This window comes from Prionailurus bengalensis, chromosome E2, assembly GCF_016509475.1.
Source record: "Prionailurus bengalensis isolate Pbe53 chromosome E2, Fcat_Pben_1.1_paternal_pri, whole genome shotgun sequence".
In the NCBI taxonomy this organism is placed as follows: domain Eukaryota; kingdom Metazoa; phylum Chordata; class Mammalia; order Carnivora; family Felidae; genus Prionailurus; species Prionailurus bengalensis.
Window position 1 is genome coordinate 34,200,009 of NC_057352.1, and position 23,134 is coordinate 34,223,142.

Consider the following 23,134-nt stretch of genomic DNA (forward strand, 5'->3'; position numbering starts at 1 on the left):
CCTAAGGCATCACAATACCCATTGAACCACCCTTTCCAAGTGATCCCTGAGGCCACTCCTGGCTGGCTGCAGTCCCACCCACATCCACCTCCACCCCCGGGGCAAAGCCGTGAAGTCAGCAGAGCCTGCCTCCCTACTTTCCCCCACATCTCACCACCACACCCAGATCCTTCCTGGCCCCTTCTTTCCTCTGATAGCACAGAGCCCGAAGCGGGGCTCCAACTCACTAACCGTGAGATCATGACCTGAGTCAAAGTCAAGAGTGGGACACTTAACAGACTGAGCCACCCAGGTACCCCTGCAGACTCTTCTATCTAGCAAGGATAGGGAGGTTGGGGTATGTTGTAAAGGTTGGCTGGTTTTTGCCTCGCAGCCAGCAGTGGGGGACTTCTCACAAGTCAGAGATCCCTCCTGGCCTCTGCCTTTGCCGGCACAGACTCAGCGATTCTTGAGCATCAAGGGAGGAGGCTGAGGCAAGGCTGGAGAGCTGGTGTCATCACTGACGCTTGGGTGATGTGAAAGACTCAGTGGCCTAGTCCCCAGAGATTGCCTAGCAAACTGGGGGATGGCATCTCAGCCCCGTCACCAGCCACTCTGGCCTGCCTGACACATCATTGCCATTGCTGGGGGTAGGGGTATTGCCATATATAAACCTCTGGACTCTACTCCCTCCAAGGCACTTCCTGTGCCCACCCACAACAAAGCTAACCTACATACTCTACCAGCAAGCCATCCAGGGGTCTAGGATCACCCCAACTTTGACAGAGTCACATTGTCTTTCAGAAAGAGAAGGCAATGCTTCACCCAGAAAAGGGACTCTCCGGGGGGTACATTCAGGGTTGTGATGGACATTGGTCAAGTCTGGCTGTCTGGGATGCATTCTCTAACTTCCTTCTGGTGAACCCCCTCGGCCCACATTGTGCCCAGCCTCAGAGGGAGGGGAGACCCAGGAGTCTGACTAAAAAAGGTAGAAGTTCAGATCCTTGTTCCCCAACGAGCCTCAACCAATCAGATGTTCCCCTTTGGAACTCACACATGGACTAGAATGAATTCCGAGGATATTCCTCATAGGCACATGCCCTGACCAGATTCTTCGGGCCCTGAGACCAGGCCTGTGGATCCTCTGTCCCAACACTGTGGCATTTCCTTGGCTCCTGCCCTCTTTCCAAGCCTGGACCCACAGTGCTCTTCACCCCTACCCACTTTTTGCCATTCCAGCAAATGATGCTTAGCTTAATTCCCTTAAGGAGTCTGGGGAAGATGTTGGTGGGCCAAGGGGGCATCATAGGAGCAGTCTGTGGCATCATAGGACCACCCACCGAACCAATCTTGGCCTCATCGGACCCCCAGAGCCTAAGACTCTGAGGGCAGAACAAGTCCAGAGACCTGGATATCACCTCCCATCCTGGACCACATTCCTTCTTGCCTGGGCCTGTCAGTCACACCCATGGGTGAGGTTTTTTTCTGGGCAGGTAGGCATTTCCTGCCCTTGGGGCCTGCCACTCTTCAGGCCTGGGAAAATTACTTTCCTGGCAGAGATTCATAGTTTGTACCAATCAGATGAGCCTCCTCATATCCCTATGGGCCACATGGTAACGGGTCCCTGGTATAGGTGAAAAACCAAGGCAAGTCCCCAAGGCAAACTCCCTCAGAAGGAAAGTGCTCAAAGAGGGCATGTGTGCGGGGCCCTTAACACCACTGACTCCTCTTAGAGTCTGCCTACCTCAGTGTGGGCCCTTGCCTCTCTTGGAGGAGGGGACAGTGAAAGAAGAGTCTTGGACATGGGAAAAAGAGCCTTGTTCTTCAATCATTTCCCCGGTAGAAGGGAGCCGTAGAGGGTTAAGGGGCAAAGAAACAATGTGACTGCTGCTGTTCACATATTCATTCCTGGGTACTTCCGCCGTGCTGGGCCAGTGACAAGGACTGATTAGTACTGATGAATTAGACAGCCTTTGCCTTCTAGGTGTCTTCAGTCCACTGGAGGTATGTGGGCAGAGTCAAGTGCACAGATCAATTCAACATAGGGTGATAGAGGGCAGGATGGAATCAAGTAGACTCCCACCTCTTGGCCACCACCTCCACTGCAGCCACGCCGGTCCAAGCTGCCATCTGCTCTCACCCTGGTCTCTACCTGGTCTCCCTATGTCTCTCTGCCTTGGCCCCTTGAAGTCTCAGCCCAGCAGCTAGAGGGGTCTTCTGCTCAAAACCCAACATGGGTCTCCATCTCACTCTGTGTGCCAAGTACTCACAAGGACCCACGGATAGAGCCTATGGATGCACATCCTTTTTTAGAACATTAGGTTTTTAAATTTCTGCCCGTGAAATGGGTGCAAAATGATATCTCACTGTGACTTTGATTTGCATTTTCTTGATCGCTGATGGTATGGAACATCTCTTCATATGTTTATTGCCATGTGTTTCTTTTTCTGAAAAATGCCTGTCTATATCTTGTGCTCACTAAGAGAAAGAAAACAAGTGAAGTCCGTACCTTATTCAAATTTCCTTAATTTTTACCTGATGTCCTTTTTCTGTTCCAGGGAAGATACTGTATCGCATCTAACCATCAAGTGTCCTTAGGCCACTCTGGGCTGTGACAGTTTCTCAGACTTCCCTTGTTTTTGATGACCTTGACAGTTTTGAGGAGTACTGATCAGGTGTTTTGGGGGGTGTCCCCTCTATGGAATTTGTCTGCTGTTTTTCTCATTACTAGACTAGGGTTATCGGTTTGGGTGGGCGTGAGGGGTGTTGGAGAGGGGTAGGTGGGGACCACAGAGTTCCTCATGATATCTTCTCAAGAGTACAATATTATCAACATAACTTATCACTGTTGATGTAGACCTTGACCACCATCTCCACACCATAGTCTTTGCCCCCATCTCCACACCATAGTCTTTGGAAGGAAGTCCAAAGTCCCTCCTTTTTGCCCCCATCTCCACACCATAGTCTTTGGAAGGAAGTCACTTTGTACTTGAAGTTAAGCTCCTCAAGAGCCAGTATCTACATAAATTATTTGGAATTCCATCCAGGAGATTTGTTTCTTTTCTACTTATTTGTTTGTTCAAGTATTTATTTATATTAGCATGGGTTCATAGATATTTATTTTATACTTTGGGTTAGGATCCAGAATCGTTTTATTTATTTTGTTGCTCAAATTGTTCCAGCTCTGGCCCCCGAGAGCTCTTTCAGTCGTCTCCTGGGTCCTTTTGACATACCCCTATCATTGTGGGTTTTCTTTCCTGTTGTTTTTTTTTTTTTAATCACTTCATTACTTTCCATTTGTGCACATTTTTCCGTGGGTTGTTTGTACCCTTCTTATTATGTTATAGACATTCATTATACACCCTTGAAATTCAACCTTTGTCTGAGTCTTTTGATGGGCAAACATTCTTACTTCTAGTTAAAATGATCAAATTTTATTATATAATCAGTTCTTTTGTGGCTCGTTTAGGAAATCTTTTGCTACTGTGAAGTCTGAAAGATATTTGAATACCTAAAAATATCTAAAATATATCTTGTAAAGTTTTGTTTTTAAATGGAAGTCCTTCATCCATCTGGAATGGGATTTCTGTATATAGTAGTGAGACAAGTATCTAACTTCATCTTTTTCCTGGTGAGTAAGTGGGTCCATTTATTGCATGCTCCTTCTCTTCCCCGCTGACCTGACTTGCCACTTCTGTTAAGTACCAAAGTCCCATAGATATGTGGATCCATTTCTGAGCTCTGTTTTTCAACTAAGATTTTATTTTTAAGTAATCTCTACACCCAACATGGGGTTTGAACTCACAACCCCGAGATCAAGATTCGCATGTTCTTCTGATGGAGCCAGCCAGGCGCCCCCCTCTTTCTAAAACTTCATAATAAGCCTTGATGTCTCCCCCTGCCTCTATTCCCAAGTCCCTAGTGTTCTTCAGAAATATCCTGGCTATCCCTGGCTCTTTCCTCTTCTACGTACATTTTAGAATCACCTTATTATAGTTCCATGGAAAAATTCCTGTAGATTCTGTTCAGAATTGCATTGAATCTGCAGATCAATTTGGGGAAAGCAGATTTTTCCCTATCTCAAATGACAAAAATTTATTTTCTCATGGTTCTGGAGGCCAGAAGTTTGAGCTCAGAGCGCCAGCATGAGCCCTCTTCCTGGCTTGCAGACAGCTGCCTTCTCACTGTGTCCTCACACGGCAGAGAATGAGTGAGAGCAGACGTCCTAAGAATATTAACCCTTCCTATTAAGAAATGTGATGAGTTCAGGAAAATGCTGGTAAATGTTTAATGATCCGTTCCCCACAGGAAAAAAAAATGCATTCATACACATGAATATACCCATTTATTATAAATTTTATTTTTATTTATTTTTTTATATTTATTTATTTGGGGGAGAGCATAAGTAGGGGAGGGGCAGAGAGAGGGGGACAGAGGATCCAAAGCGGGCTCTGTGCTGACAGGTTGACAACAGCAAGCCAGCTGTGGGGCTCGAACTCCGGAACCACAAGATCATGACCTGAGCCGAGCCGAAGTCAGATGCTCAACCGGCTGAGCTACCCAGGTGCCCCAAGTTATTATAAATTGTAATGATATAAAGAATATATAGCACACAATTTAGAAAAAAATAACAAAATATCCAATACTCTTTACCGTACTCTTGTCCATCCATATAGTCTATTGATTTTCACAAAATGCTTTCACTCATTTTTGCTCAACTCTTTTATCTGTAGCCGATCGATAGCTTGCAATTGATGAGTAAATACAGTTCCAATATGAATGCAGGTTCATTTTTTCATTTTTATTAATGAGTAGGATGAAAGCCACATAGGGTCTCTGTTGTGTACCCTTCTTTTTTTTAAACCACCCTTCACAAATGCAGACTCATTCTTAGGCCACTCAAAGACAAGCTTGGCTCAGTTTGACTCACTGGCCATAACGGACTGATCCTTGATATTCTTGAGACTGTTTACATCTATTGTATCTGATTGATGAAAATGCTATACAGCGGTGTATTACTGTGTCCCTTTGCCCCATTGTGTGCTCAGTGACCAAAATGTGTGGCTAGAAATCGGGCAATGTTTACGCTGCCTAAATTGGCAAACACTGAAAACCAGGGCTTAATTTTCAAGTCTAGACTTAAGATAGTGATACAGTAAATGCGGATAATGCAGACTGAATCCAAAATATGTAACCATTCCATTATGAGTAGCAGGAAGAATTGAGGGAAAAGGATCTTCTGGTATTTGAAACTACGATCCGATTCAGCAAAGAAATCATTCATATCATTGTAATACACAAGTAAAGTTGCAACATACACCTTTCAGTACTGGCACCCTCATCTCCCAGTGCGGACTCTCCCGCACATGACCCAGTCCTGGCCAACCAGAGTTATGGGGTCAGCGATGGTCATGTGACCCAGCTTAGGCCAATCAGAGTGAATTCTGAGACATTTGCTTGAACTCTGGGACCATGGATGGTCTATTTCTGCTGGGGTTGTTACACTGCTGGGACCACCACAGGAAGAAAATGCATCTGAATGTGAAGCTGACAGAGGAGGGCGGGACCAAGAATTGGAGAGAGTCCTGATGTGTTACTGGGGCACCCACAGCCCATGGGACTGCTTAGAATTTTCCTGGATTTTCAGTTAAGCAAGCCAATATGTGATTATGCTCTTTCACTGAAGCCAATCTGAGTTGGGCTGTTTGATTCTTGTAACTGAGTCTTTGGTCCATTTCAGATCCCGAGCTGAAGCTCTGGTCTGGAAGGTACAGACAAGCTAGACCAGAAAGGATGCACAAGGGACCAGACACCGGGAGAGCAGTGCCCTGTTTTGGATTTACCCCTCTTTGGAGGGCCTGATCTCAAGTCACTTGGTTCTGCTCCTGGGACCTTAGTTTCCCCATCTGTCGTCTCTTCTCAAAAGCGTGCAAAGATATGTTGAATTAAATAGAAGCCTCTTTGCCAAAGCACTGACAGTATTTTTCCTCCTGTCAGGGCATCTGTGTTCAACAGGGAGAGCCCCCAGGGGCCGATCATGGAATACACCATCCTATAATGGCTCACATCAACAAATGCTTTCTCTTACACAACTTCCTGGTGTGATACAGAAGGACGTTTGTTGTGGCCACTCACCGATGACTATGACACAGGAAGGTTCAGGGGAAAGAGTGTGGGGCATGGAGTAAGCCAGCCCTGGGTTTTATTTCTGGCTTATGCCACTAACGACCTATGTGATCCTGGACAAGATACTTAGCTTCTCTGAGCCTCAGTTTATTCATCCACCAAATGAGACTATGAAGATTTAACAACAATGCCCAGCATAGAGAAGGTGCTCAATAAATGGTAGATATTATTACGATAAAGATGTGTGGCTTTCCACCAGATTAACAAGGATTTTAAAGTTTGACAATATCAAATAGGAATACTAAGCCACCGCTTTGAGAGACCAAAGAGCTCTAAGACTCACCTACAAGGTTCTGGGTTTTTTTTTTTTTTTAATTTTTTTTTCAACGTTTATTTATTTTTCGGACAGAGAGAGACAGAGCATGAACGGGGGAGGGGCAGAGAGAGAGGGAGACACAGAATTGGAAACAGGCTCCAGGCTCCGAGCCATCAGCCCAGAGCCTGACGCGGGGCTCGAACTCACGGACCGCGAGATTGTGACCTGGCTGAAGTCGGACGCTTAACCAACTGCGCCACCCAGGCGCCCCTACAAGGTTCTGGTTTTGACAAGTGAATGAGTTCATGCATTTCTTCTGGAATTAAAAGCAATTGTTTATGAAATAAAACTGAGACGTAAACAAAGTCACAAGGTGGATAATACTCAAGAGGCTCCCAACTCCTGACCCAATGCTGTCCTCAGAGCATCTCTCTTTTTTTTTTTTTTTTTTTTATATATATTTTTTTCAACATTTATTTATTTTTGGGACAGAGAGAGACAGAGCATGAACGGGCGAGGGGCAGAGAGAGAGGGAGACACAGAATCGGAAACAGGCTCCAGGCTCTGAGCCATCAGCTCAGAGCCCGACGCGGGGCTCGAACTCACGGAGTGCGAGATCGTGACCTGGCTGAAGTCGGACGCTTAACCGACTGAGCCACCCAGGCGCCCCAGAGCATCTCTCTTAAAGGCAGTCACATCTCAGCTCCAGCCCACTGTGCTGTGGCATGTGGGTTCAGTGTGGCCAGACCTTGAAAATTCTGAGGACAAATCAGAAACTGAGCTTTTTTTTAATGAAATTTATTGTCAGATTGGTTTCCACACAACACTCAGTGCTCATCCCAACAGGTGCCATCACCCACTTTCCCCTCCCTCCCACACCCCCATCAACCCTCAGTTTGTTCTTAGTATTTAAGAGTCTCTTATGGTTTGCCCTCTTCCCTCTCTGTAACTTTTCCCCCTCCCCCCACCCCCTGTTCTTTTGTTGAGGAAACCGAGCTTTTTATGTAAGATATCCAGGTTTTTAAAAGATCATGTGGAAACCCAAAAGCATAATGCTAACTGAAATAGCCAGACACAAATAGACAAATACTGTATAAATCCACTTACAAGAAGTACTTTGAGTAGTCAATTTCATACAGACATGGAACAGAGGATACAGGGGGTTAGAGGAAGAAGGGGAATGGAGTTATTGTTTAATAGATACCATGTTTCTGTTTGGGAAGACGAAAAAGTTCTGGAAACGGGTGCACAGCATTGTGACTATTCTCACTGCCTCTTAATTGCACACATAAACATGGTTAAAATGGTGAATTCTATGTTACGTATATTTTGCTACAGTAAAAATAAATTATATTAGAAGAGAAGAGAAAGGGGAAAAAAAATTGAGTGGAGAAGTCAGAGCACCAGATTTGGCCAATTTGCAACGCCTGGTTGGGGTATCCCTATTTGGAATGCTAATTCTAGCCCATTTTCCCTGCATCTGCCCAAATTCTGCTCATCCTTCAAGGACACCCCTTGGTGTCCTTTGGCCCAAAGGTCACCCCTTTTCATTCCCCAAGGGTGACGGTCCAGGAACATTGAGCCTGCTCTGCTGCATAGCTGAGCTAGCCTCTTGAGAAACACATTCTCCAAGTCGCATAGACTCTGCCCCTTTTTCTTGTCTTTTGGTCCGCTTCACCCCTTTGTATTACCTCCCTGGCCATGTAGGCATCTGAGATTTCAATCAGGATCTATTTTCTCGTGTTCTTATACAATTCAGTGTTGCAGCATTATTGACTGATTCCTCCCTGCCAGACCTGCGGCCAAAAGCCAGGCTACAGAGAGGGGAGACCTAACGTGCCCCAGTCTCCCTTCATCAAGGATGAGACTTTGTTGTTTGTTGCTTTAATTCTGGGTGTCTCAGCCTGCACACCACTGACATTTTGACCTCTGTGGTGGAGGCTGTCCTATGGATCCCTGGCTTCCACCTGCTAGATGCCAGTAGCACTTCCCTAGTTGTAACAACCAAAAATATTTCCAGATCTTTCCAAATGTCCTCTGGGGATCAAAACAATCCCCAGTTGAGAACTGGTTTAATTCATTTATTCATTTACCCGGTAAGTGCTTCCTTAAAATGAAAATCCAAATCGGGTAGAGCGAGTAGTGGAAATCATAGGCAGGTTGAAAGCTAGATACGTTTTTTAAAAATCAACAACATAATTTGGCAATGGTTACCCAGAATTCTAAGTAGTCTTCCTCCCAGTGTCACAAATCCCAGCTCAAATCTGCAAGTCTGAGTACTCTACAGGTTTTTGAAAAGGGACGGACTTCGCTTACTGGGTGTTTGCTGCCACCTGGTGGTAATTTTGTTCATTGCAAGCTTGAGGGAGTTTTCACTGTTACTAGTCGAACAACCAGCCCATCAAAAAGTTAAGACAATTCGACTTGCTTTCCTCAGATGCTAGAAAGCAGTTCTAAGTTCACAGCTAAGACAGACAAGCCCTTCGGAAAGTAGTTTGGAGATATCAGGAGCTGGTATAAGCGGCGACCTGCCGGTTTCCTAAGGTCTTAGTTTGAATTTTTGCCCCCACTTTTCCTACTACTAAAGGTCCTTTTTGGAGTATGTTTAAAATTTGTGACCAAGTGCATTTGAATTCATTTTGTGAAGATATTTTTGAGAATTTGGCAGTACACTTGGAGATAATTAGACATATTTAGGATGTCATAAAATGGGGGCTTCTTGTATGAAAGCAGTGTTTTCCAAACCCATCTGAAATGAGAAACTAAGTAGGCCTAAGGTAGGGCCTTAGTGAATGTTAGCAGTTAACAGTGACTGTTACATTACAGCAAGCAGGTCTGGAAACCCCAGTCAGTGTTTGGGGTTTCAGAGCTGTCACTATGATGCTCAGTCTGCTGTCTGACCTTGAGGATGGTGGGATACCCCTGAGATTCAGTTTGGGCAGAAGCCAAGTTCCACAACTGTTAATACGGGTGATATTTAATAGCAGAAACAGCAAAGTTTCAAGAGACTCTGAGAGAATTCAAGAGAGCGAGCCTTTGGTCCGTCATCCACACAGTGGCCGGACTCATTCTGGTAGGACATGTCACTTCTCTCTCCAACCACCCCCCTCCCCCCCCCACCCCCACCGCAGTGATTCACTGTTTTCTCTCTGAGTAAAAGCCAAAGTCCTCACATTGGCTCACAAGGCCCTAGGTGACTCTCTCCCATCAACCCATGAGCTACATTTGCTCAGTCTTGTCCTTCATGAGCATAAAGCACGTTCTGTCTTGGGGCCTTTGCACATCCTGTTCCTCCCATCCACCCCACCCACGCTTGGGATGCTCTCTCGGACCCGCTTCCATCCCCCATCCTTTCCAAGTCTTCACTCAGCCCCCTCCCCCTCTGAAACCCACCCCATCCCCCCTTCCCAGCTTTATTTTTGAGCAACTGTCATCTAATCTCCCATACATTTTGACACGTTGTCTATCTCCTCATCACAGAATGCACGCTCCGTGAAAGCAGGGACTTCTTTCAATGGAAAAATTCTTGCTTACTGCAGACATTTATTGACAGGGTGTATACATAAGCAATAAGGCAGACACGGCAGCCTTCCAAATTAAAGATCTCTCTCTTTAGAAACAAGTACATTATTTGAAGGAAACCATTTATAAGCCATCATATAGTTATCGTAAAGGATGTCTTAAAATTATGGTAAAAATGGTCAATCTTTTTCTGCTTAGTCCTTGAAGCAATATTATAAACTAGCATCTCGGTTTTATAGGCTCCGATGAGATCTGACCTGTATTTCCCCTGCTTGGTACCTTGAGGGTTTATTCTGCCAAGGAAGACGCAGGAACTGTGAAAGACAGCTGTGGGGTAGCAGCCCCGGACTTGAGAATAACCCACATTGGAGAATGAGTGCCAAGAAATGAGCTGTGCTTGCTTGGGTGGTTCTAACAAAAGCGAGTTTAATCACTGATGTTTCTAGGGCCTGAGGTTCTGGGCTCAGCGTTGGATGTGGTCTCTGAAGGCCTGGTGCCGAGCTCTGTCTCTGTCACTCATAGGCACGTCACCGTGGGCCAATCCAGTGCCCCAAATCGTGCCCACCACATAGTAGGTGCTCAGTGAGAAGGCAGCCGGAGATGGCAATGCACTCTTGGAGGTACTGGGGGTGAGGGGAACCAGGGGAAGGAGGGGCTGGAAACCAGGAAGTCTTGATGGGGCCTGAGCGAATGAACTGGATACAACCAGGAAGAGAAGGTGGGGGGAGGGGGAAGCATATCTGGGGGGCAATAATGATTTTTTAGTTTCCTTTTTCTCCTTTCCTTCCTCCCCTCCCCTTGATTGCTGAAGTCATGTATTTCCTACCGGTAGAATATTGATAAAGTATAAAACTAAGAAAATCTCACACCCAGAGATGGTCCTCGCTCACATTTTAGTGTCTATCCATGCAGTCTATTTTTGACATTGTTAATTTTTAATCATGCACAATACACGGATATATTCTTCTCGTAAAAAATTAAGACATTATAGATAGGTCTTGGGTCCCCTTAGACAGCCAGCCCCACTCCTGGTCCCTTCCCTCCAGCCCTTGCCTCCCAGATGACCACTCCATCAGGGTAATAAATATCATTTCAGACTGTTCTCTATATACCTGGAGAAGTAGAGACCTATTTTTAGTTGGAATTATATTTTATACTGCAAATTCAGCATTGTGGCTGCCTTTTTTTTTTTTTTTTACCTCACGCGTGAGTACTTTTTAAAATATATTTATACACATAACTTAAAAGATATTGTTTTGTAGTTTTTAAATTTGTGTGAACTGTGTTGCTCATACTGATGTGCAGCTTGTGTGACTTAATGATTTAGGGCAAAGGGTTGAGAGTGGAGGCTCTGGAAGCTGATTACATAAATTCGAATCCTGTTTCTACCACCTCCTAGCTGTGTGAGCCTGGGTGGGCTACTTAACCTCTCTGTGCGTCAACTGCCTCCTTTGTGAAAGAAAGCTGTTAGTAGTTAGTATCTCACTTGCTCAAGAGTTGTTGTGAGGGCAAATGAGATCATGCGTATCCACTATTAAAAGCAGTCCCTGCCATGAGGGGTACTATGAACCAATGTGAGAGTTGATAAATTTGTTAATACTTATGGGACCAACTCATTCTTAAGGGGTGAAATAGCATAGTGGCTAAGAGCATGCACTGTTCAGCCAGGCTGACTGCCATGTGGGTTCAAACCCCGGGACCACCCCTGGGCCAATGAACTTTGGGCAAGTTTCTTAATTTTCCTGTGCCTTATCTATAAAAACTTAGAGTATGAACATTATAGGATGAGCTCATTATGCCTAAGTATTTAGAAGGTATGTGCCCTTAAGTGTCAGAGTAATTTTCTCTCTGTCTGCTACCTAATATTTCAAAGATTTATTATAGTCATTTAAAAAGCCATTTGTCTATTAATAGACACTTAGGCCATTTACCCATCTCCTTCCTTGTGCTTGTTTGTCTACCCAGGGGTGGAATTGCTTGGTCACTGGGTATGCACATTTCAATTTCTTAATATTTAAAAAATGCCACTGGTTGGCTCAGTCGGTTAGGCATCCGACTTTGGCCCAGGTCATGATCTCGGGGTTTGTGAGTTTGAGCCCCTCATTGGGCTGTCTCCCATCAGCACAGAGCCTGCTTTGGATCCTCTGTCTCCCTCTCTCTCTGCCCCTCCCCCACTCACGCGTGTGCCTGCTCTCTCTCTCTCTCTCTCTCTCTCAAAAATAAACATTAAAAAAATTTTAATTAAAATAATAAAAATTGCACATATAGATTTACTCTTTTAAATAGATGGATTAGTAGTATCAGTTTTTCCACTTAACTATACAGCGTGAATAATATTCAAATAATATTCAAATATCAAATATTCAAATATCCAAATGTGGATTAAACTGGAAGCATTTTCTTCATCCATCATTTTATAACCATTACGGAAAATGCACACATCTACAAAAGTAGAGAGAATAATAAAATGAACCTTTCTATACCCATCCCCCACCCCCAACTCCATTAATGTCAACATTTGGCCATGCTCTGTAGAGCACTGCAAACAACGGCTCAATATGCATCAGAAGCTTGTGCTGTAATTTATTGAACCTTTTCCTTATTGCTGGAAAATCAAGACTTTATTTTTTCATGCTGACAATAGGATTTAAATGTCTCACGTTTAGTGATAGAGTACAGGAATGTCTTGCCATTCTGTTTTAGGTGTTGCCCTGCTCCCCGCTTGGCCTAGCGCGGGTCCTCTTCTGCCCTTAGGTTTCTCAGATGCAGAGCTGGAGGCAAGGATTCTGTGCACGTGACTTCTTGAAGGACAGAGGGAAGCAGAACAGGGAAGGGAAGAGCTGAGCAAGGATGTGTGGCCAGGGACTCTCTAGCCTGACCTTTTCCACCAGGGTGTTCTGGAGTGAAACTCATACCACTGACTTGCCCAGGTATGGGCGGGACTGTGAGCTTTCACTCCCTCACATCTGTTAGACCCTGGCTGCCCTGGGAATGGGACATAACCTGCCAGGCATCTTCAGGGGAGGCAGAGGCCTCAGTGTCAGGTACAAGAGAGTGACGGCCTGTGGGGGGTGTGGAACGCCCAAACACCCACATCCTGCATCCCGAGACCTTTATTGACACTTATTGATGGGTGAGGTTTCATAAGAACTATCTGTGAGGTTAAAGCAAATCTTCTGAGCTCTTGGATTAAACTGGAAGATGTGGGGCTGGAGAGGCGGGAGGCAGGAAATGAATCTCTCCTCTTTTCATATCTGGCTGCAAAGCCCACGAACGCCCAAGCTCAGGCTGCAGCTAGATATGGAACGAGATGAAAGATTGGGCCACATGATGGCTCAAATGGAATTTAAGACATAAACAAAAAAATCAGTCAGAGAGCTTCAGGAGGCTGCAGGGGATGGGGGGAGGGCAAAGGGGCAGGCAGAGGGAAGATGATCCTGAGCTTTGGCAGATTTATGGGCCTTTGGAAAAGGCTGGTGGGGGGTAAAGGAGGGCCTGAGGTGGGTGGATACTGAGATTCTGGGATGGAGCTCTGGTTTGTCAGGGAGATAGGTGCCCACAGACAGGAGGGTGGCGCGGGACTCTCTTGGCTGCCTCGCAAAGTTCAGGTTCAATAGGCAGGTTAGGGTGGGCTCTTAAGGGATTAAATAACCTCATCCTTAGAAGGCTGAGCCCTGATTTTCTGACGGACACGGAAGTGCTGTCCACCCTGCTGCAAGAGACCCAGGTTGGAGAAGGGAGCAGACTCACACTCCTGAGTGGCATCATACACACACGTGTTTCCTTTGGCTGGGAAGTGGACTCTAAGAATCAAAATCTTTAAAAATCTGAGGCTCCAGGAGCATTGGACCACTGTTCCCGCATGGCTTCAATGGGACTGTCTCAGTAACGGTGCCCCCTTTAAAGGGTGCATGCCGCAATCCCCACTACTCCCTAGTGCCTCACACCTGCCTGCCTCACTCATTCACCTGGCCGGCCCTGCAGGGGTTGGGGGGGGGGGGGTATGTGACTTCCCACTCACAAAGTCTTCGAGAAATCTAACTTCCATCATCTTTTTTCTTCTCAATCATCTTTTGAGGCTCCACTCCCCGCCTCTGGCTGGAGCAATTTGTGTGATGTCCAGGAGAGCAATGAGGAATAGAAGCAGTGGAGGGGCCGGACCAGCATAGAGGGTAAAGATATGAGTCCTGGAACCGGACTTTCTGGGTTCAAATCCTGGCTCCAGTACTAGCTGTGTGAGCTTGGGAAGTTGCTAAACCCCCCTCCTCCACACCGGGGTCTCAGTCTTCTTATCTATAAAATGGGAATAGTGCAACTAATAAACACGTGTAAAGCTCTTAGCAGTGACAAAATGTTCCACAAATGTTAGGTATTATTGTGATCGCTAGCCCTGGACACTGATGTCACCGTGCCTCCCGCTGCGCAAGGCCACTCCCAGGGTTGTGTTTCCCCTGGCCATCTGCTACAGCGGCTCTGGGCTGGCCACCAAGATGCTCTCCCAGCCGTGCTCAGCAGTCACCACAGGCCTCCTGTGATGGGGCCCTACCCACTCCTCCAAAGTCCCAGCAGTAGGTATCAGACCCCCAGGCATTCTTGGGTGCATTCTTGGATGCCAGCCTCCATCCAAGGAACCCCTTCCAGGGATCAGTGTGCAGTGGGCCCAGGCCCACCTTGTTGTCCTTTGGATCTCAGGAAGCCATTCCCTTCTGAGCCACATGACCTCCATACTTCCTCTGGTTTCCCTGAGGAAGGGAAATGATACAAATGCCAATTCCTGGGTCACAAAATGCCAATTCCCTGAATTCCATGAATCAGAATCTCTGAGGTCAGGGATGGTGAGTGACACACACACACACACACAGACACAGACACACACACACACACCCTCAGTTTTTCAGATAAAATTACATTCATGTTGGGGCGCCTGGGTGGCTCAGTCGGTTAAGCATCCGACTCCTGATTTCGGCTCAGGTCATGATCTCATGGTTCATGGGTTCAAGCCCTCCGTCGGGCTCTGTGCTGATAGCGCAGAGCCTGCTTGGGATCTTCTCTCGCCTTCTCTCTCTCCCCCTCCCTCTCTCAAAGATAAATAAATAAACTTAAAAAAATTATATTTGTGTTCCGCAAAATACACAAATCTCAACTGTGCAGCTTGATGAGTTTGGACAAATGCACACCCCCACCCCATGTATCCCACACCTCGGTCAAGGTGGAACATGGCCATCCTCCAGAACTTTCTTTCTTTGCCCTTGGGACACACTGCCCTCTCCCACCCAGCAAGCGCTGTTCTCATTTCTATCCCACATTGGTTGTGTCTGCTTATGAACTTCAATCAAATACATGGAATCATGTACTATGCACTTCTTCTGGCTTCTTTTGCTCAGCGCTGTGTTTGAAATTCATCCATATTGTTGCATGTATCAGTAGTTGGTTCATTTATATTTCTGAGTATTATTCCACCATAGGCATGTGCCACGATTGACTTGTCTCTTCTTTGATAGACATTTGTTTCCAGTTCGGGGCTGTTATGAGGAAAGCTGTTATGAGCATTCTTGTATAAGACGTTGTGTGGACATATGCTCGCCTCTCTCCTGGGTGGAAACCCAGCAGTGGGATCGCTGGGCCTTTATTCCAGGCTGCCAAACTGTTTTCCAAAGCGGTTGTAGCATTTTGCACTCTTACCAGCCAAATAGGAGAGCTCCAGTTCCTTCACGTTCTTGTCAGCACTGGGTGTTGTCAGGCTTTGAAACTGTAGCCATTCTAGGGGTGCCTGGGTGGCTCCGTTGGTTAAGTGGCAGACTGCAGCTCAGGTCATGATCTCACAGTGCATGGGCTCCAGCCCCGTGTCGGGCTCTGTGCTGACAGCTCAGAGCCTGGAGCCTGCTTCAGATTCTGTGTCCCCCTCTCTTTCTGCTCCTCCCCCCTCCCTTGTTCCAGAGGCTCTGTCTCTGTCTCTCAAAAATGAGTAAACATTAAAAAAAATGAAAGTGTGTTTATTAGTATTTCATAAAGTGCCTGTTTAAGTCTTTTGACCGTTAAAAAATTAGCTTAGCTTTTTATGATTAACTCTCAGAAGTCCTTTATGTATTCTGGATACATATCCTTTGCCATACACATGTATTAGGAAAATTTCCTTTCAGTCTGTGGCTTGGCTTTTCATTTTCTTAATGGTATCTTTTGATGATCAGAAATGTTAATTGTTGATGAAAAGCAGTTGGCTGTCTTTGTTCCTTTTGATTAGGGCTAGTTTTCTAAGAATCTTTGCCTATTAGCCATATCTTTACCAGATAATGGTAAATTATTGCATATATTCCCCCACTGGCCACATTCTTCTTAACACATGTGAACACACACACACACACACACACACACACACACACACTTGCCACATGGAACAAGGAACCCAGAACTTAAGAATCCATGACATGAGGGGTCAGAGACAATGGGTTTTCACCAAATCTCCATACCACCTCCTCCCCTTTTTTGTGATAAGGACTCAATTATCTGGGACATGTACCTCCAGTTAAGACATTTCCCAACCTACCTTGCAACTGGGGGGAGCCAACGTGACTAAGTTTTGTCTAATGACTAGTGAATGGAAGTGGAAATAAAACTTTAAAAATGTATCCTTAAAAGGGATGAGGTGCTCCTTCAGGTTTCTGTCCTCCTTCCTGCTGGCTGGAAGCTGGGCATAAGAGCTGGAGCTTAAGCAGCCATTTTAGGCTGTGAGGCAGGATGCTAATGGAGCAAGAATGTAGAAGGAGCTTGAGTCCTTGATGACTTGAGAGCCACCACCTCATCTGAATGGCCTCTCTTCAGACTTCTCATATATGACAGAGAAAGGATGTCTTATCTTGCTCAAGCCAATAGGTGTTGGTGTTGTTATCATTATTGTTTTCGGTTTGTTTTATGCAGTTGAATCAAATACAAATTCTTGGCTGCTTTCTTGGTTGGGGAGAGGAGGAAAGTCAACTTTCCATTCTTTGGTTAATGGATGTAACCAAAAACAAAAACAAAAACATCAAACCAAACCAAAACCCAAACCAGCCAGCCCAGCTACCAAGGAATTTCTCAAGAAGTTACCCTGTCACACCTTACTTGGAAAGGAGCTTAGGAATCTGGAACTTTCCTACAGCCTTTGCATGTCTCTTTATGGGGCCTCATTGTACCCTGCCAGTTGGATCTGGATGAGCATTACTGACTCCCTCTGATGCATGATGGACTGAGATTCAGAAGGCAAACGTCTTGCCCCCTGTCCCAAACAGGCCACAGACAGAATTCAGATCCCCTGACATTTCCCCCCAAAGCATCATGGGAATACCTGGGAACCACAATGGTACTGGAAATGAAATGGAAAGGGGATAAAGGTAAAATCCTGTTCCTCCATTCACAGTGGGGTGTGACAGAGCCAGGACTGGGGAAATGCAAAGAGATGCCACTGTTGTGTGCTGTCTCTCTGCACTGGCATGATGCACCCCCCCCCCCGCCCTTACCTCTCTAGTCTCACCACCTGAGACCCTGCTGTAGGTTGTGTTGCTCGACTCCTCTCTAAACAGCAGAACCTCATTCCCCAAAATCAGTTCTGAAAAGAAAATGGCAAGACCCAGGGCTGCAGCCTTGTACCAGCCTGGGTACAAATCCTTTTTCTTTCTTTCTTCTTCTTCCTTTTTTTTTTTTTTTTTTTTTTTTTTTTTGTTCCTTAGCTATGTGACCTTGGGCAACTTCTTCCACTCAGCCTGCTTTCCTCTTCTGAAACACGGGATGCTTTGAAAGAGTTCTTGGCAGGATTAAATTAAACAGCATAAATAAAGTTTTTGGCATATGGAGTTCCTTCCCCCTAACTTTCCCTTTATTATAATAGGGTTCTCCAGTGTTCCTTGTCCCTGAGAAGTGAGAAACTGTTAATTCAATATATTCTAATTATGCACCCTTCTGGGTGTAAAGTATGGTGCTAAGATTATTCACTAGCTAGAGAGAAAGCAACCCTGATCCAGCAATCCAGGAAGGAGCAGCGCTCTGGTTGTTCAAACACCCATGCACCCGGCTTGCTGAATGGAAGGCAGGGAGCAAAGAGCCCTTTTTGCCAAAATAAATGGCAATAGATCCTCCCTAAATGTTGCCGGCTGGTGAACTGCACCAATGAGCTAAGTCAAACTCATTCACACTCACAACACTGAAGTTATTTCTGTTCTCAGGTTTTCTTTCTTTCATTCATTTGACACATTGATTAAGTGCTCGTTCTATACAAGGCCTTGCATTGAAATGAACATATTTTAATTTTTTTTGCAGTAATACGTTTCAGGGAAAAAAAAAACCCAACAACCAGGACAGTTGCTTCTTGACAGGATAGATGTTACAAAAACACCAAAGAAACTGATTATTGTAAAAATCGGCAGGGTGCCTGGCTGACTCACTTGGTTAAGCTTCCGACTCTTGATCTCAGCTCAGGTCATGATTTCACAGTTCATGAGATCGAGCACCACATGGGGCTCCATGCTGATAGCATGGAGCCTGTTTGGGATTCTCTCTCTCCCTCTCTCTCCCCTCCCCTGCTCGTGCTCTCTCTCTCAAAATAAATAAACATTTAAAAAATCAGTACTATATTGGATAAAAACTCCTCCTTTCAGATTTTCCAGTTTAAGCTGAACCATGAAACTAAAGATCAGATTTCTCATACTACAAAATCAAATGCATCATAAAAATGAAAATTCTGTGAAGACCCTTGAAGATTAAAAAAGCAAACATATTTTTCCAGTAAAAAATTATCAGCCAGATGGAGAAATAAAGTTTTGTTTTCACCTGAGCGCCCTCTGTCTTGACTTTCTAAGGATGGTTTTTTCTTTCTTTCTTTTTTTATTTTAAATGTTTATTTATTTTTGAGACACAGAACATGGGCAGGGACAGAGAGACACAAAATCGGAAGCAGGCTCCAGGCTCTGAGCTGTCAGCACAGAGCCCAGTGAGGGACTCGAACTCATGGAGTGCGAAATCATGACCTGGGCTGAAGTCGGATGCTCAACCGACTGAGTCACCCAGGCACCCCTAAAGTGAGACATCTAAGGTAGCCATCGGCCATGGGCTGCCGCCTGGTGGATGTGTGTGAGTGGTTTTCATAAAGGTAAACTCTGGCATTTACCTGGGTGGTAAACCTGAGCTCTTACCTGCGCTCTGCTGGGTGGCCAGCATTTAGCAGTCTTTTCTCTCAAGGCAAGACAAAGTCTGGCCACACCACAGTTTCAGGAAATGCCTCCCGCGTCCAGGAAATACCTGACTGCCAAGACCACACGTATACTAGTTGGCCCAGCAGCGCCATGCCACACACACCACAGTCAGAGCACATTTGGGTCAAATGCCGGGGGTGCCGATTCTATTTGAGAAATTCAGGTTCTGCTTTGGAGCATAGTCGGTAATTTGGGGGGCTGGAGTCTCCATTCTGAGGTCCCCTGGCAGGTAAGGTCAAGTGGGATTTTTCTCAATTAACATTATTCACTGAGCGCCCCCTGGTGGACACAAAGCTACAAATGCCCTGCCACTGCCTTCCAGGGCTTCAAATCCGGGTGAAAATTTTTGGATAATTGCAATGTCATGCTATGCTGGGATGGGTAGGTATGCAGCTTTCCCCTGATGGGTCAGGGAACCCTGTATTCAAATCTAGAGTATTGTGGCAACAGGCCTCGCCAGAAATAAAAACAGTTAACACTTACTGAGCACCTACTATATGCAAGACTCTGCTCTAAGCCTTAAACGCTTATTAACTACTTTAATTAATCCTTAAAACAACACTTCATGGTAGATTATTCTTCTCCCTGCAAGAATACCCACGATGTGAAACAGGTAATCTCCTCCCAAAGTAAACTTCGGTGTTCTTGGGTATAGTTACTAAAGAAGGGAGAATGAATGGTGGAAAGCCCCAAAGCCACCCACGTCCACTATTGTTCCCCATACTTGTTTGCTGATACTTGATTTTTCCGGAGTTTGCAGCAAAGGATTAGGTCTTCTGCTTTCTAAGAGGGGTAATAGTTAGAAGTCTGCTTCGGTTTCCTACTTTCATTCTTGGAGACACACTTTTCTTTTGTGATTTAAGTCTCCCCCGCCCCCGCCCCTCCAGCTGCAAACACATTTAATAATCAACCACAACAGAGCCCCTGACAGATGGGCCTTGAAACAGATGGCTCCATTGAAAGGCAGCAATTGAAAATGGAACGTAATTTGAACCAATCAAGAAGATGGGGTCTCTTGGAGGCAAAGTTTCTACAGAAACTGAAACCGTACCCCTACAGCTCCTTTGGTATATTTCCACATCACCCCTCCCCCCCACTGCAGATGAGCCTTCCAGGGGGTGGATCCAACTTTTTTTTTTGAAAAAAAAAAAAAAACATCTGGAATGTTGAAAAGGAAGAGAGAGAACCCCTAGGGCCTTGTCAATCAATTTCACTTTTCTTTTGGCAAATGTAGCATCCAGTGACAAATTGCACAATTTGACATAAACAAAGTTGATAGATGTCGGCAAAGCTGTTTTAAAACAGCAGCAATGCAGAGATGTGTAGGATGGGGTTTTTTTCACTCAACAGTCAGTATGTTTAATAACAAATAAAACAACCAGATGTTTAATAAATCCTACCACCTTCACAATGTCATCTGATAGTAGCTGCTGTTGGTTAATGAGACTACGGTATTGGGGCCCCTGGGTGGCTCAGTCAGTTAAGCATTTAAATCTCGGTTTTGGCTCAGTCATGATCTCACAGTTTTGTGAGTTCAAGCCCTGCGTCAGGCTCTGTACTGGCAGTGTGGAGCCTGCTTGGGATTCTCTTTCCCTCTCTCTCTGTCCCTCCCTTGCTCACATGCTCTCTGTCTCTCTCAAAATAAATAAATAAACTAAAAAAAAAAAAAAAAAGAATGTGGTATTTGTTCCAATCCCAATTCAGGAAGTTGGTAGTAAAGTCCATTTAAGGACTTCACTGGATAGCTCTTATTCTTATAGGAGCTTCTTTTTTCAGTTTTTAAAAAAATGTTTATTTATTTGAGAAAGAGAGAGAGAATCCCGGGCAGACTCTGTATCGTCAGCACAGAGCCCGATGCAGGGCTCAAACCCATGAACCGTGAGATCATGACCTGAACCAAAATCAAGAGCCCGAAGCTTAACCAACCGAGTCACCCACGTGCCCCTATTGTAGGAGCTTTTAAGCTCACCTCTGAGAGTTTCTTGGACTAGGAAATATTGGCCTTGACATCCTGAGACTAGAGAGTATAGTCCCTGGTCTGCCACTGTCCCTATGTAACCTTGGGTGAGTCATTTAATCCTCCTGGAGTTTAGGTTCCCCACAGAATACGTGATGATGATCAGCCCTGCCCTGCTTAACCCTGGGTTGTTGCAAAGTTCAAGCACAATATTAGATGAGAATCACTTTTTCTTTAATTTGGAGTGTATTGATTTTTTTTATTGAGAAATAATTTCATCTAGTAAAGCGCACAAATCTTGAAAACTCATCTGAAGTGCACAGGGAGAAGCTTCTCTTTTAAGCTTTTAATGACTTGTAAAGAATATTACTGATCATTCAGCCACGGTTTGAGAAGCTTTATGTAATTCGCCACCACCCACTAGGAAGCCATCTCTGGCAGTGCAGTTCAGGATAGGGGGCAATCCTGGCATTGGATTTTGTCTGTCATTTAAGAAATATTTCTTGCTTTTCTTCACAGTACCACATGCTTGGGATTGTGGGCAAGTCTAAAGAAACAAAACAAGGCTCCAAACTGCAAACAGTCGGGGGAGGGGAAGTGCTATGAATTCTGGATAGCAAAACATGTAACATTCCACAGCATAGAGAATATTTCACTTATTTTTTACTTTTTTATTGTAGTGTAATGAATAATATATGTGCGGTAAAGTGCACAAATCTTAAATGTGCAGCTCGATGAATTTTTAAAAAGTGAATACATCCATGCACTCAGCACCCAGATTAAGAAACAGAACATTAACAGACCTCAGAAGATTCTCTCATTTCCCTTCCCAGTCAACAGCCCTTCCGCCCTTCAAAATCACCACTATTCTGATATCTGTCACCATAGGTTAGTTTTGCCTGATTTGAACTTTAAAGAAATGGAGTCCTACTTTTGGGTCTGGTTCTTTTTTACCATTATGCGTGTGAGATTCATTCATGTTCACTCTCTTAGTTACTGCAGTATTTTGTTATGTATCTGCACCATAATTTATTTATCCATTCTTCTGTTAATGGACATTTTGGCTGTTTCCACTTTTGGGTTAGGGTGCTATCAACTTTGTTGTGTATGGCGTTTGGTAAAAATATGTACACATTTATGCTGGAAATAGAGAGATTGATTCCATGAACATACATATATACACATGTAAAATTGTTGGGTCCTGGAGGACGTGTGTATTTAGCTTTCATATGTTTTGTGAGTTTTCCAAAGTGGTTGTCCCTGTTTCCAACCCTTCAGTAATATATGATGGTCCCAGGTGCTCCACAGCCTTTCAAAAATTTTTATTCTCGTGTTAAAGACGCGTAACATAAAAAAATATACTGTCTTAACCATTTTCAAGTGTACAGTTGAGGGATATTAAATATTTTCATAATGTGCAACCGTCACTACCATCCATCTCCATAACTCTTCACTTCGTAAAACTGAAACTGTACTCAAGAAACAAGAACCCACTATTTTCCTCCCCTTCCATCCAGTGCCTGGCAACCACCTTATCCTTCCTTCTCTCTATAATTTTGGCTACTCTAAGTACTATAAGTATAAATAGAATCATAGCATTACTTTTTTTGCAATTGGCTTGTATCAATTAGTGTGTCCTCAAATTTTATCTATGTTGTAGAATATGTCAGAATTGTCATCCTTTTTAAGGCTGAATAATATTTTATTGTATGTATATACCTCATTTGATTATTCATCTGTCGCTGGACACTTGAGTTGCTTCCATGTTTTGTTTGTTGTAAATAATGCTGGCTGCTATGAATATGGGTGTACATATACCTCTTTGAGACCTTCAGTTCTTTTGGGAATGTACCCAGAGGTGGACCTGCTGGATTCTATGGAAATTCTATTTTTAATTTTTTAGGAACTTCCATACTCTTTTCCAAAGGGGCTGTACCATTTTACATTCCTATTCTTCACACATCAAGCTTGTTTACCCATGGAGCTTTCACTCTTGTTCGTCTGCTTGGAGTG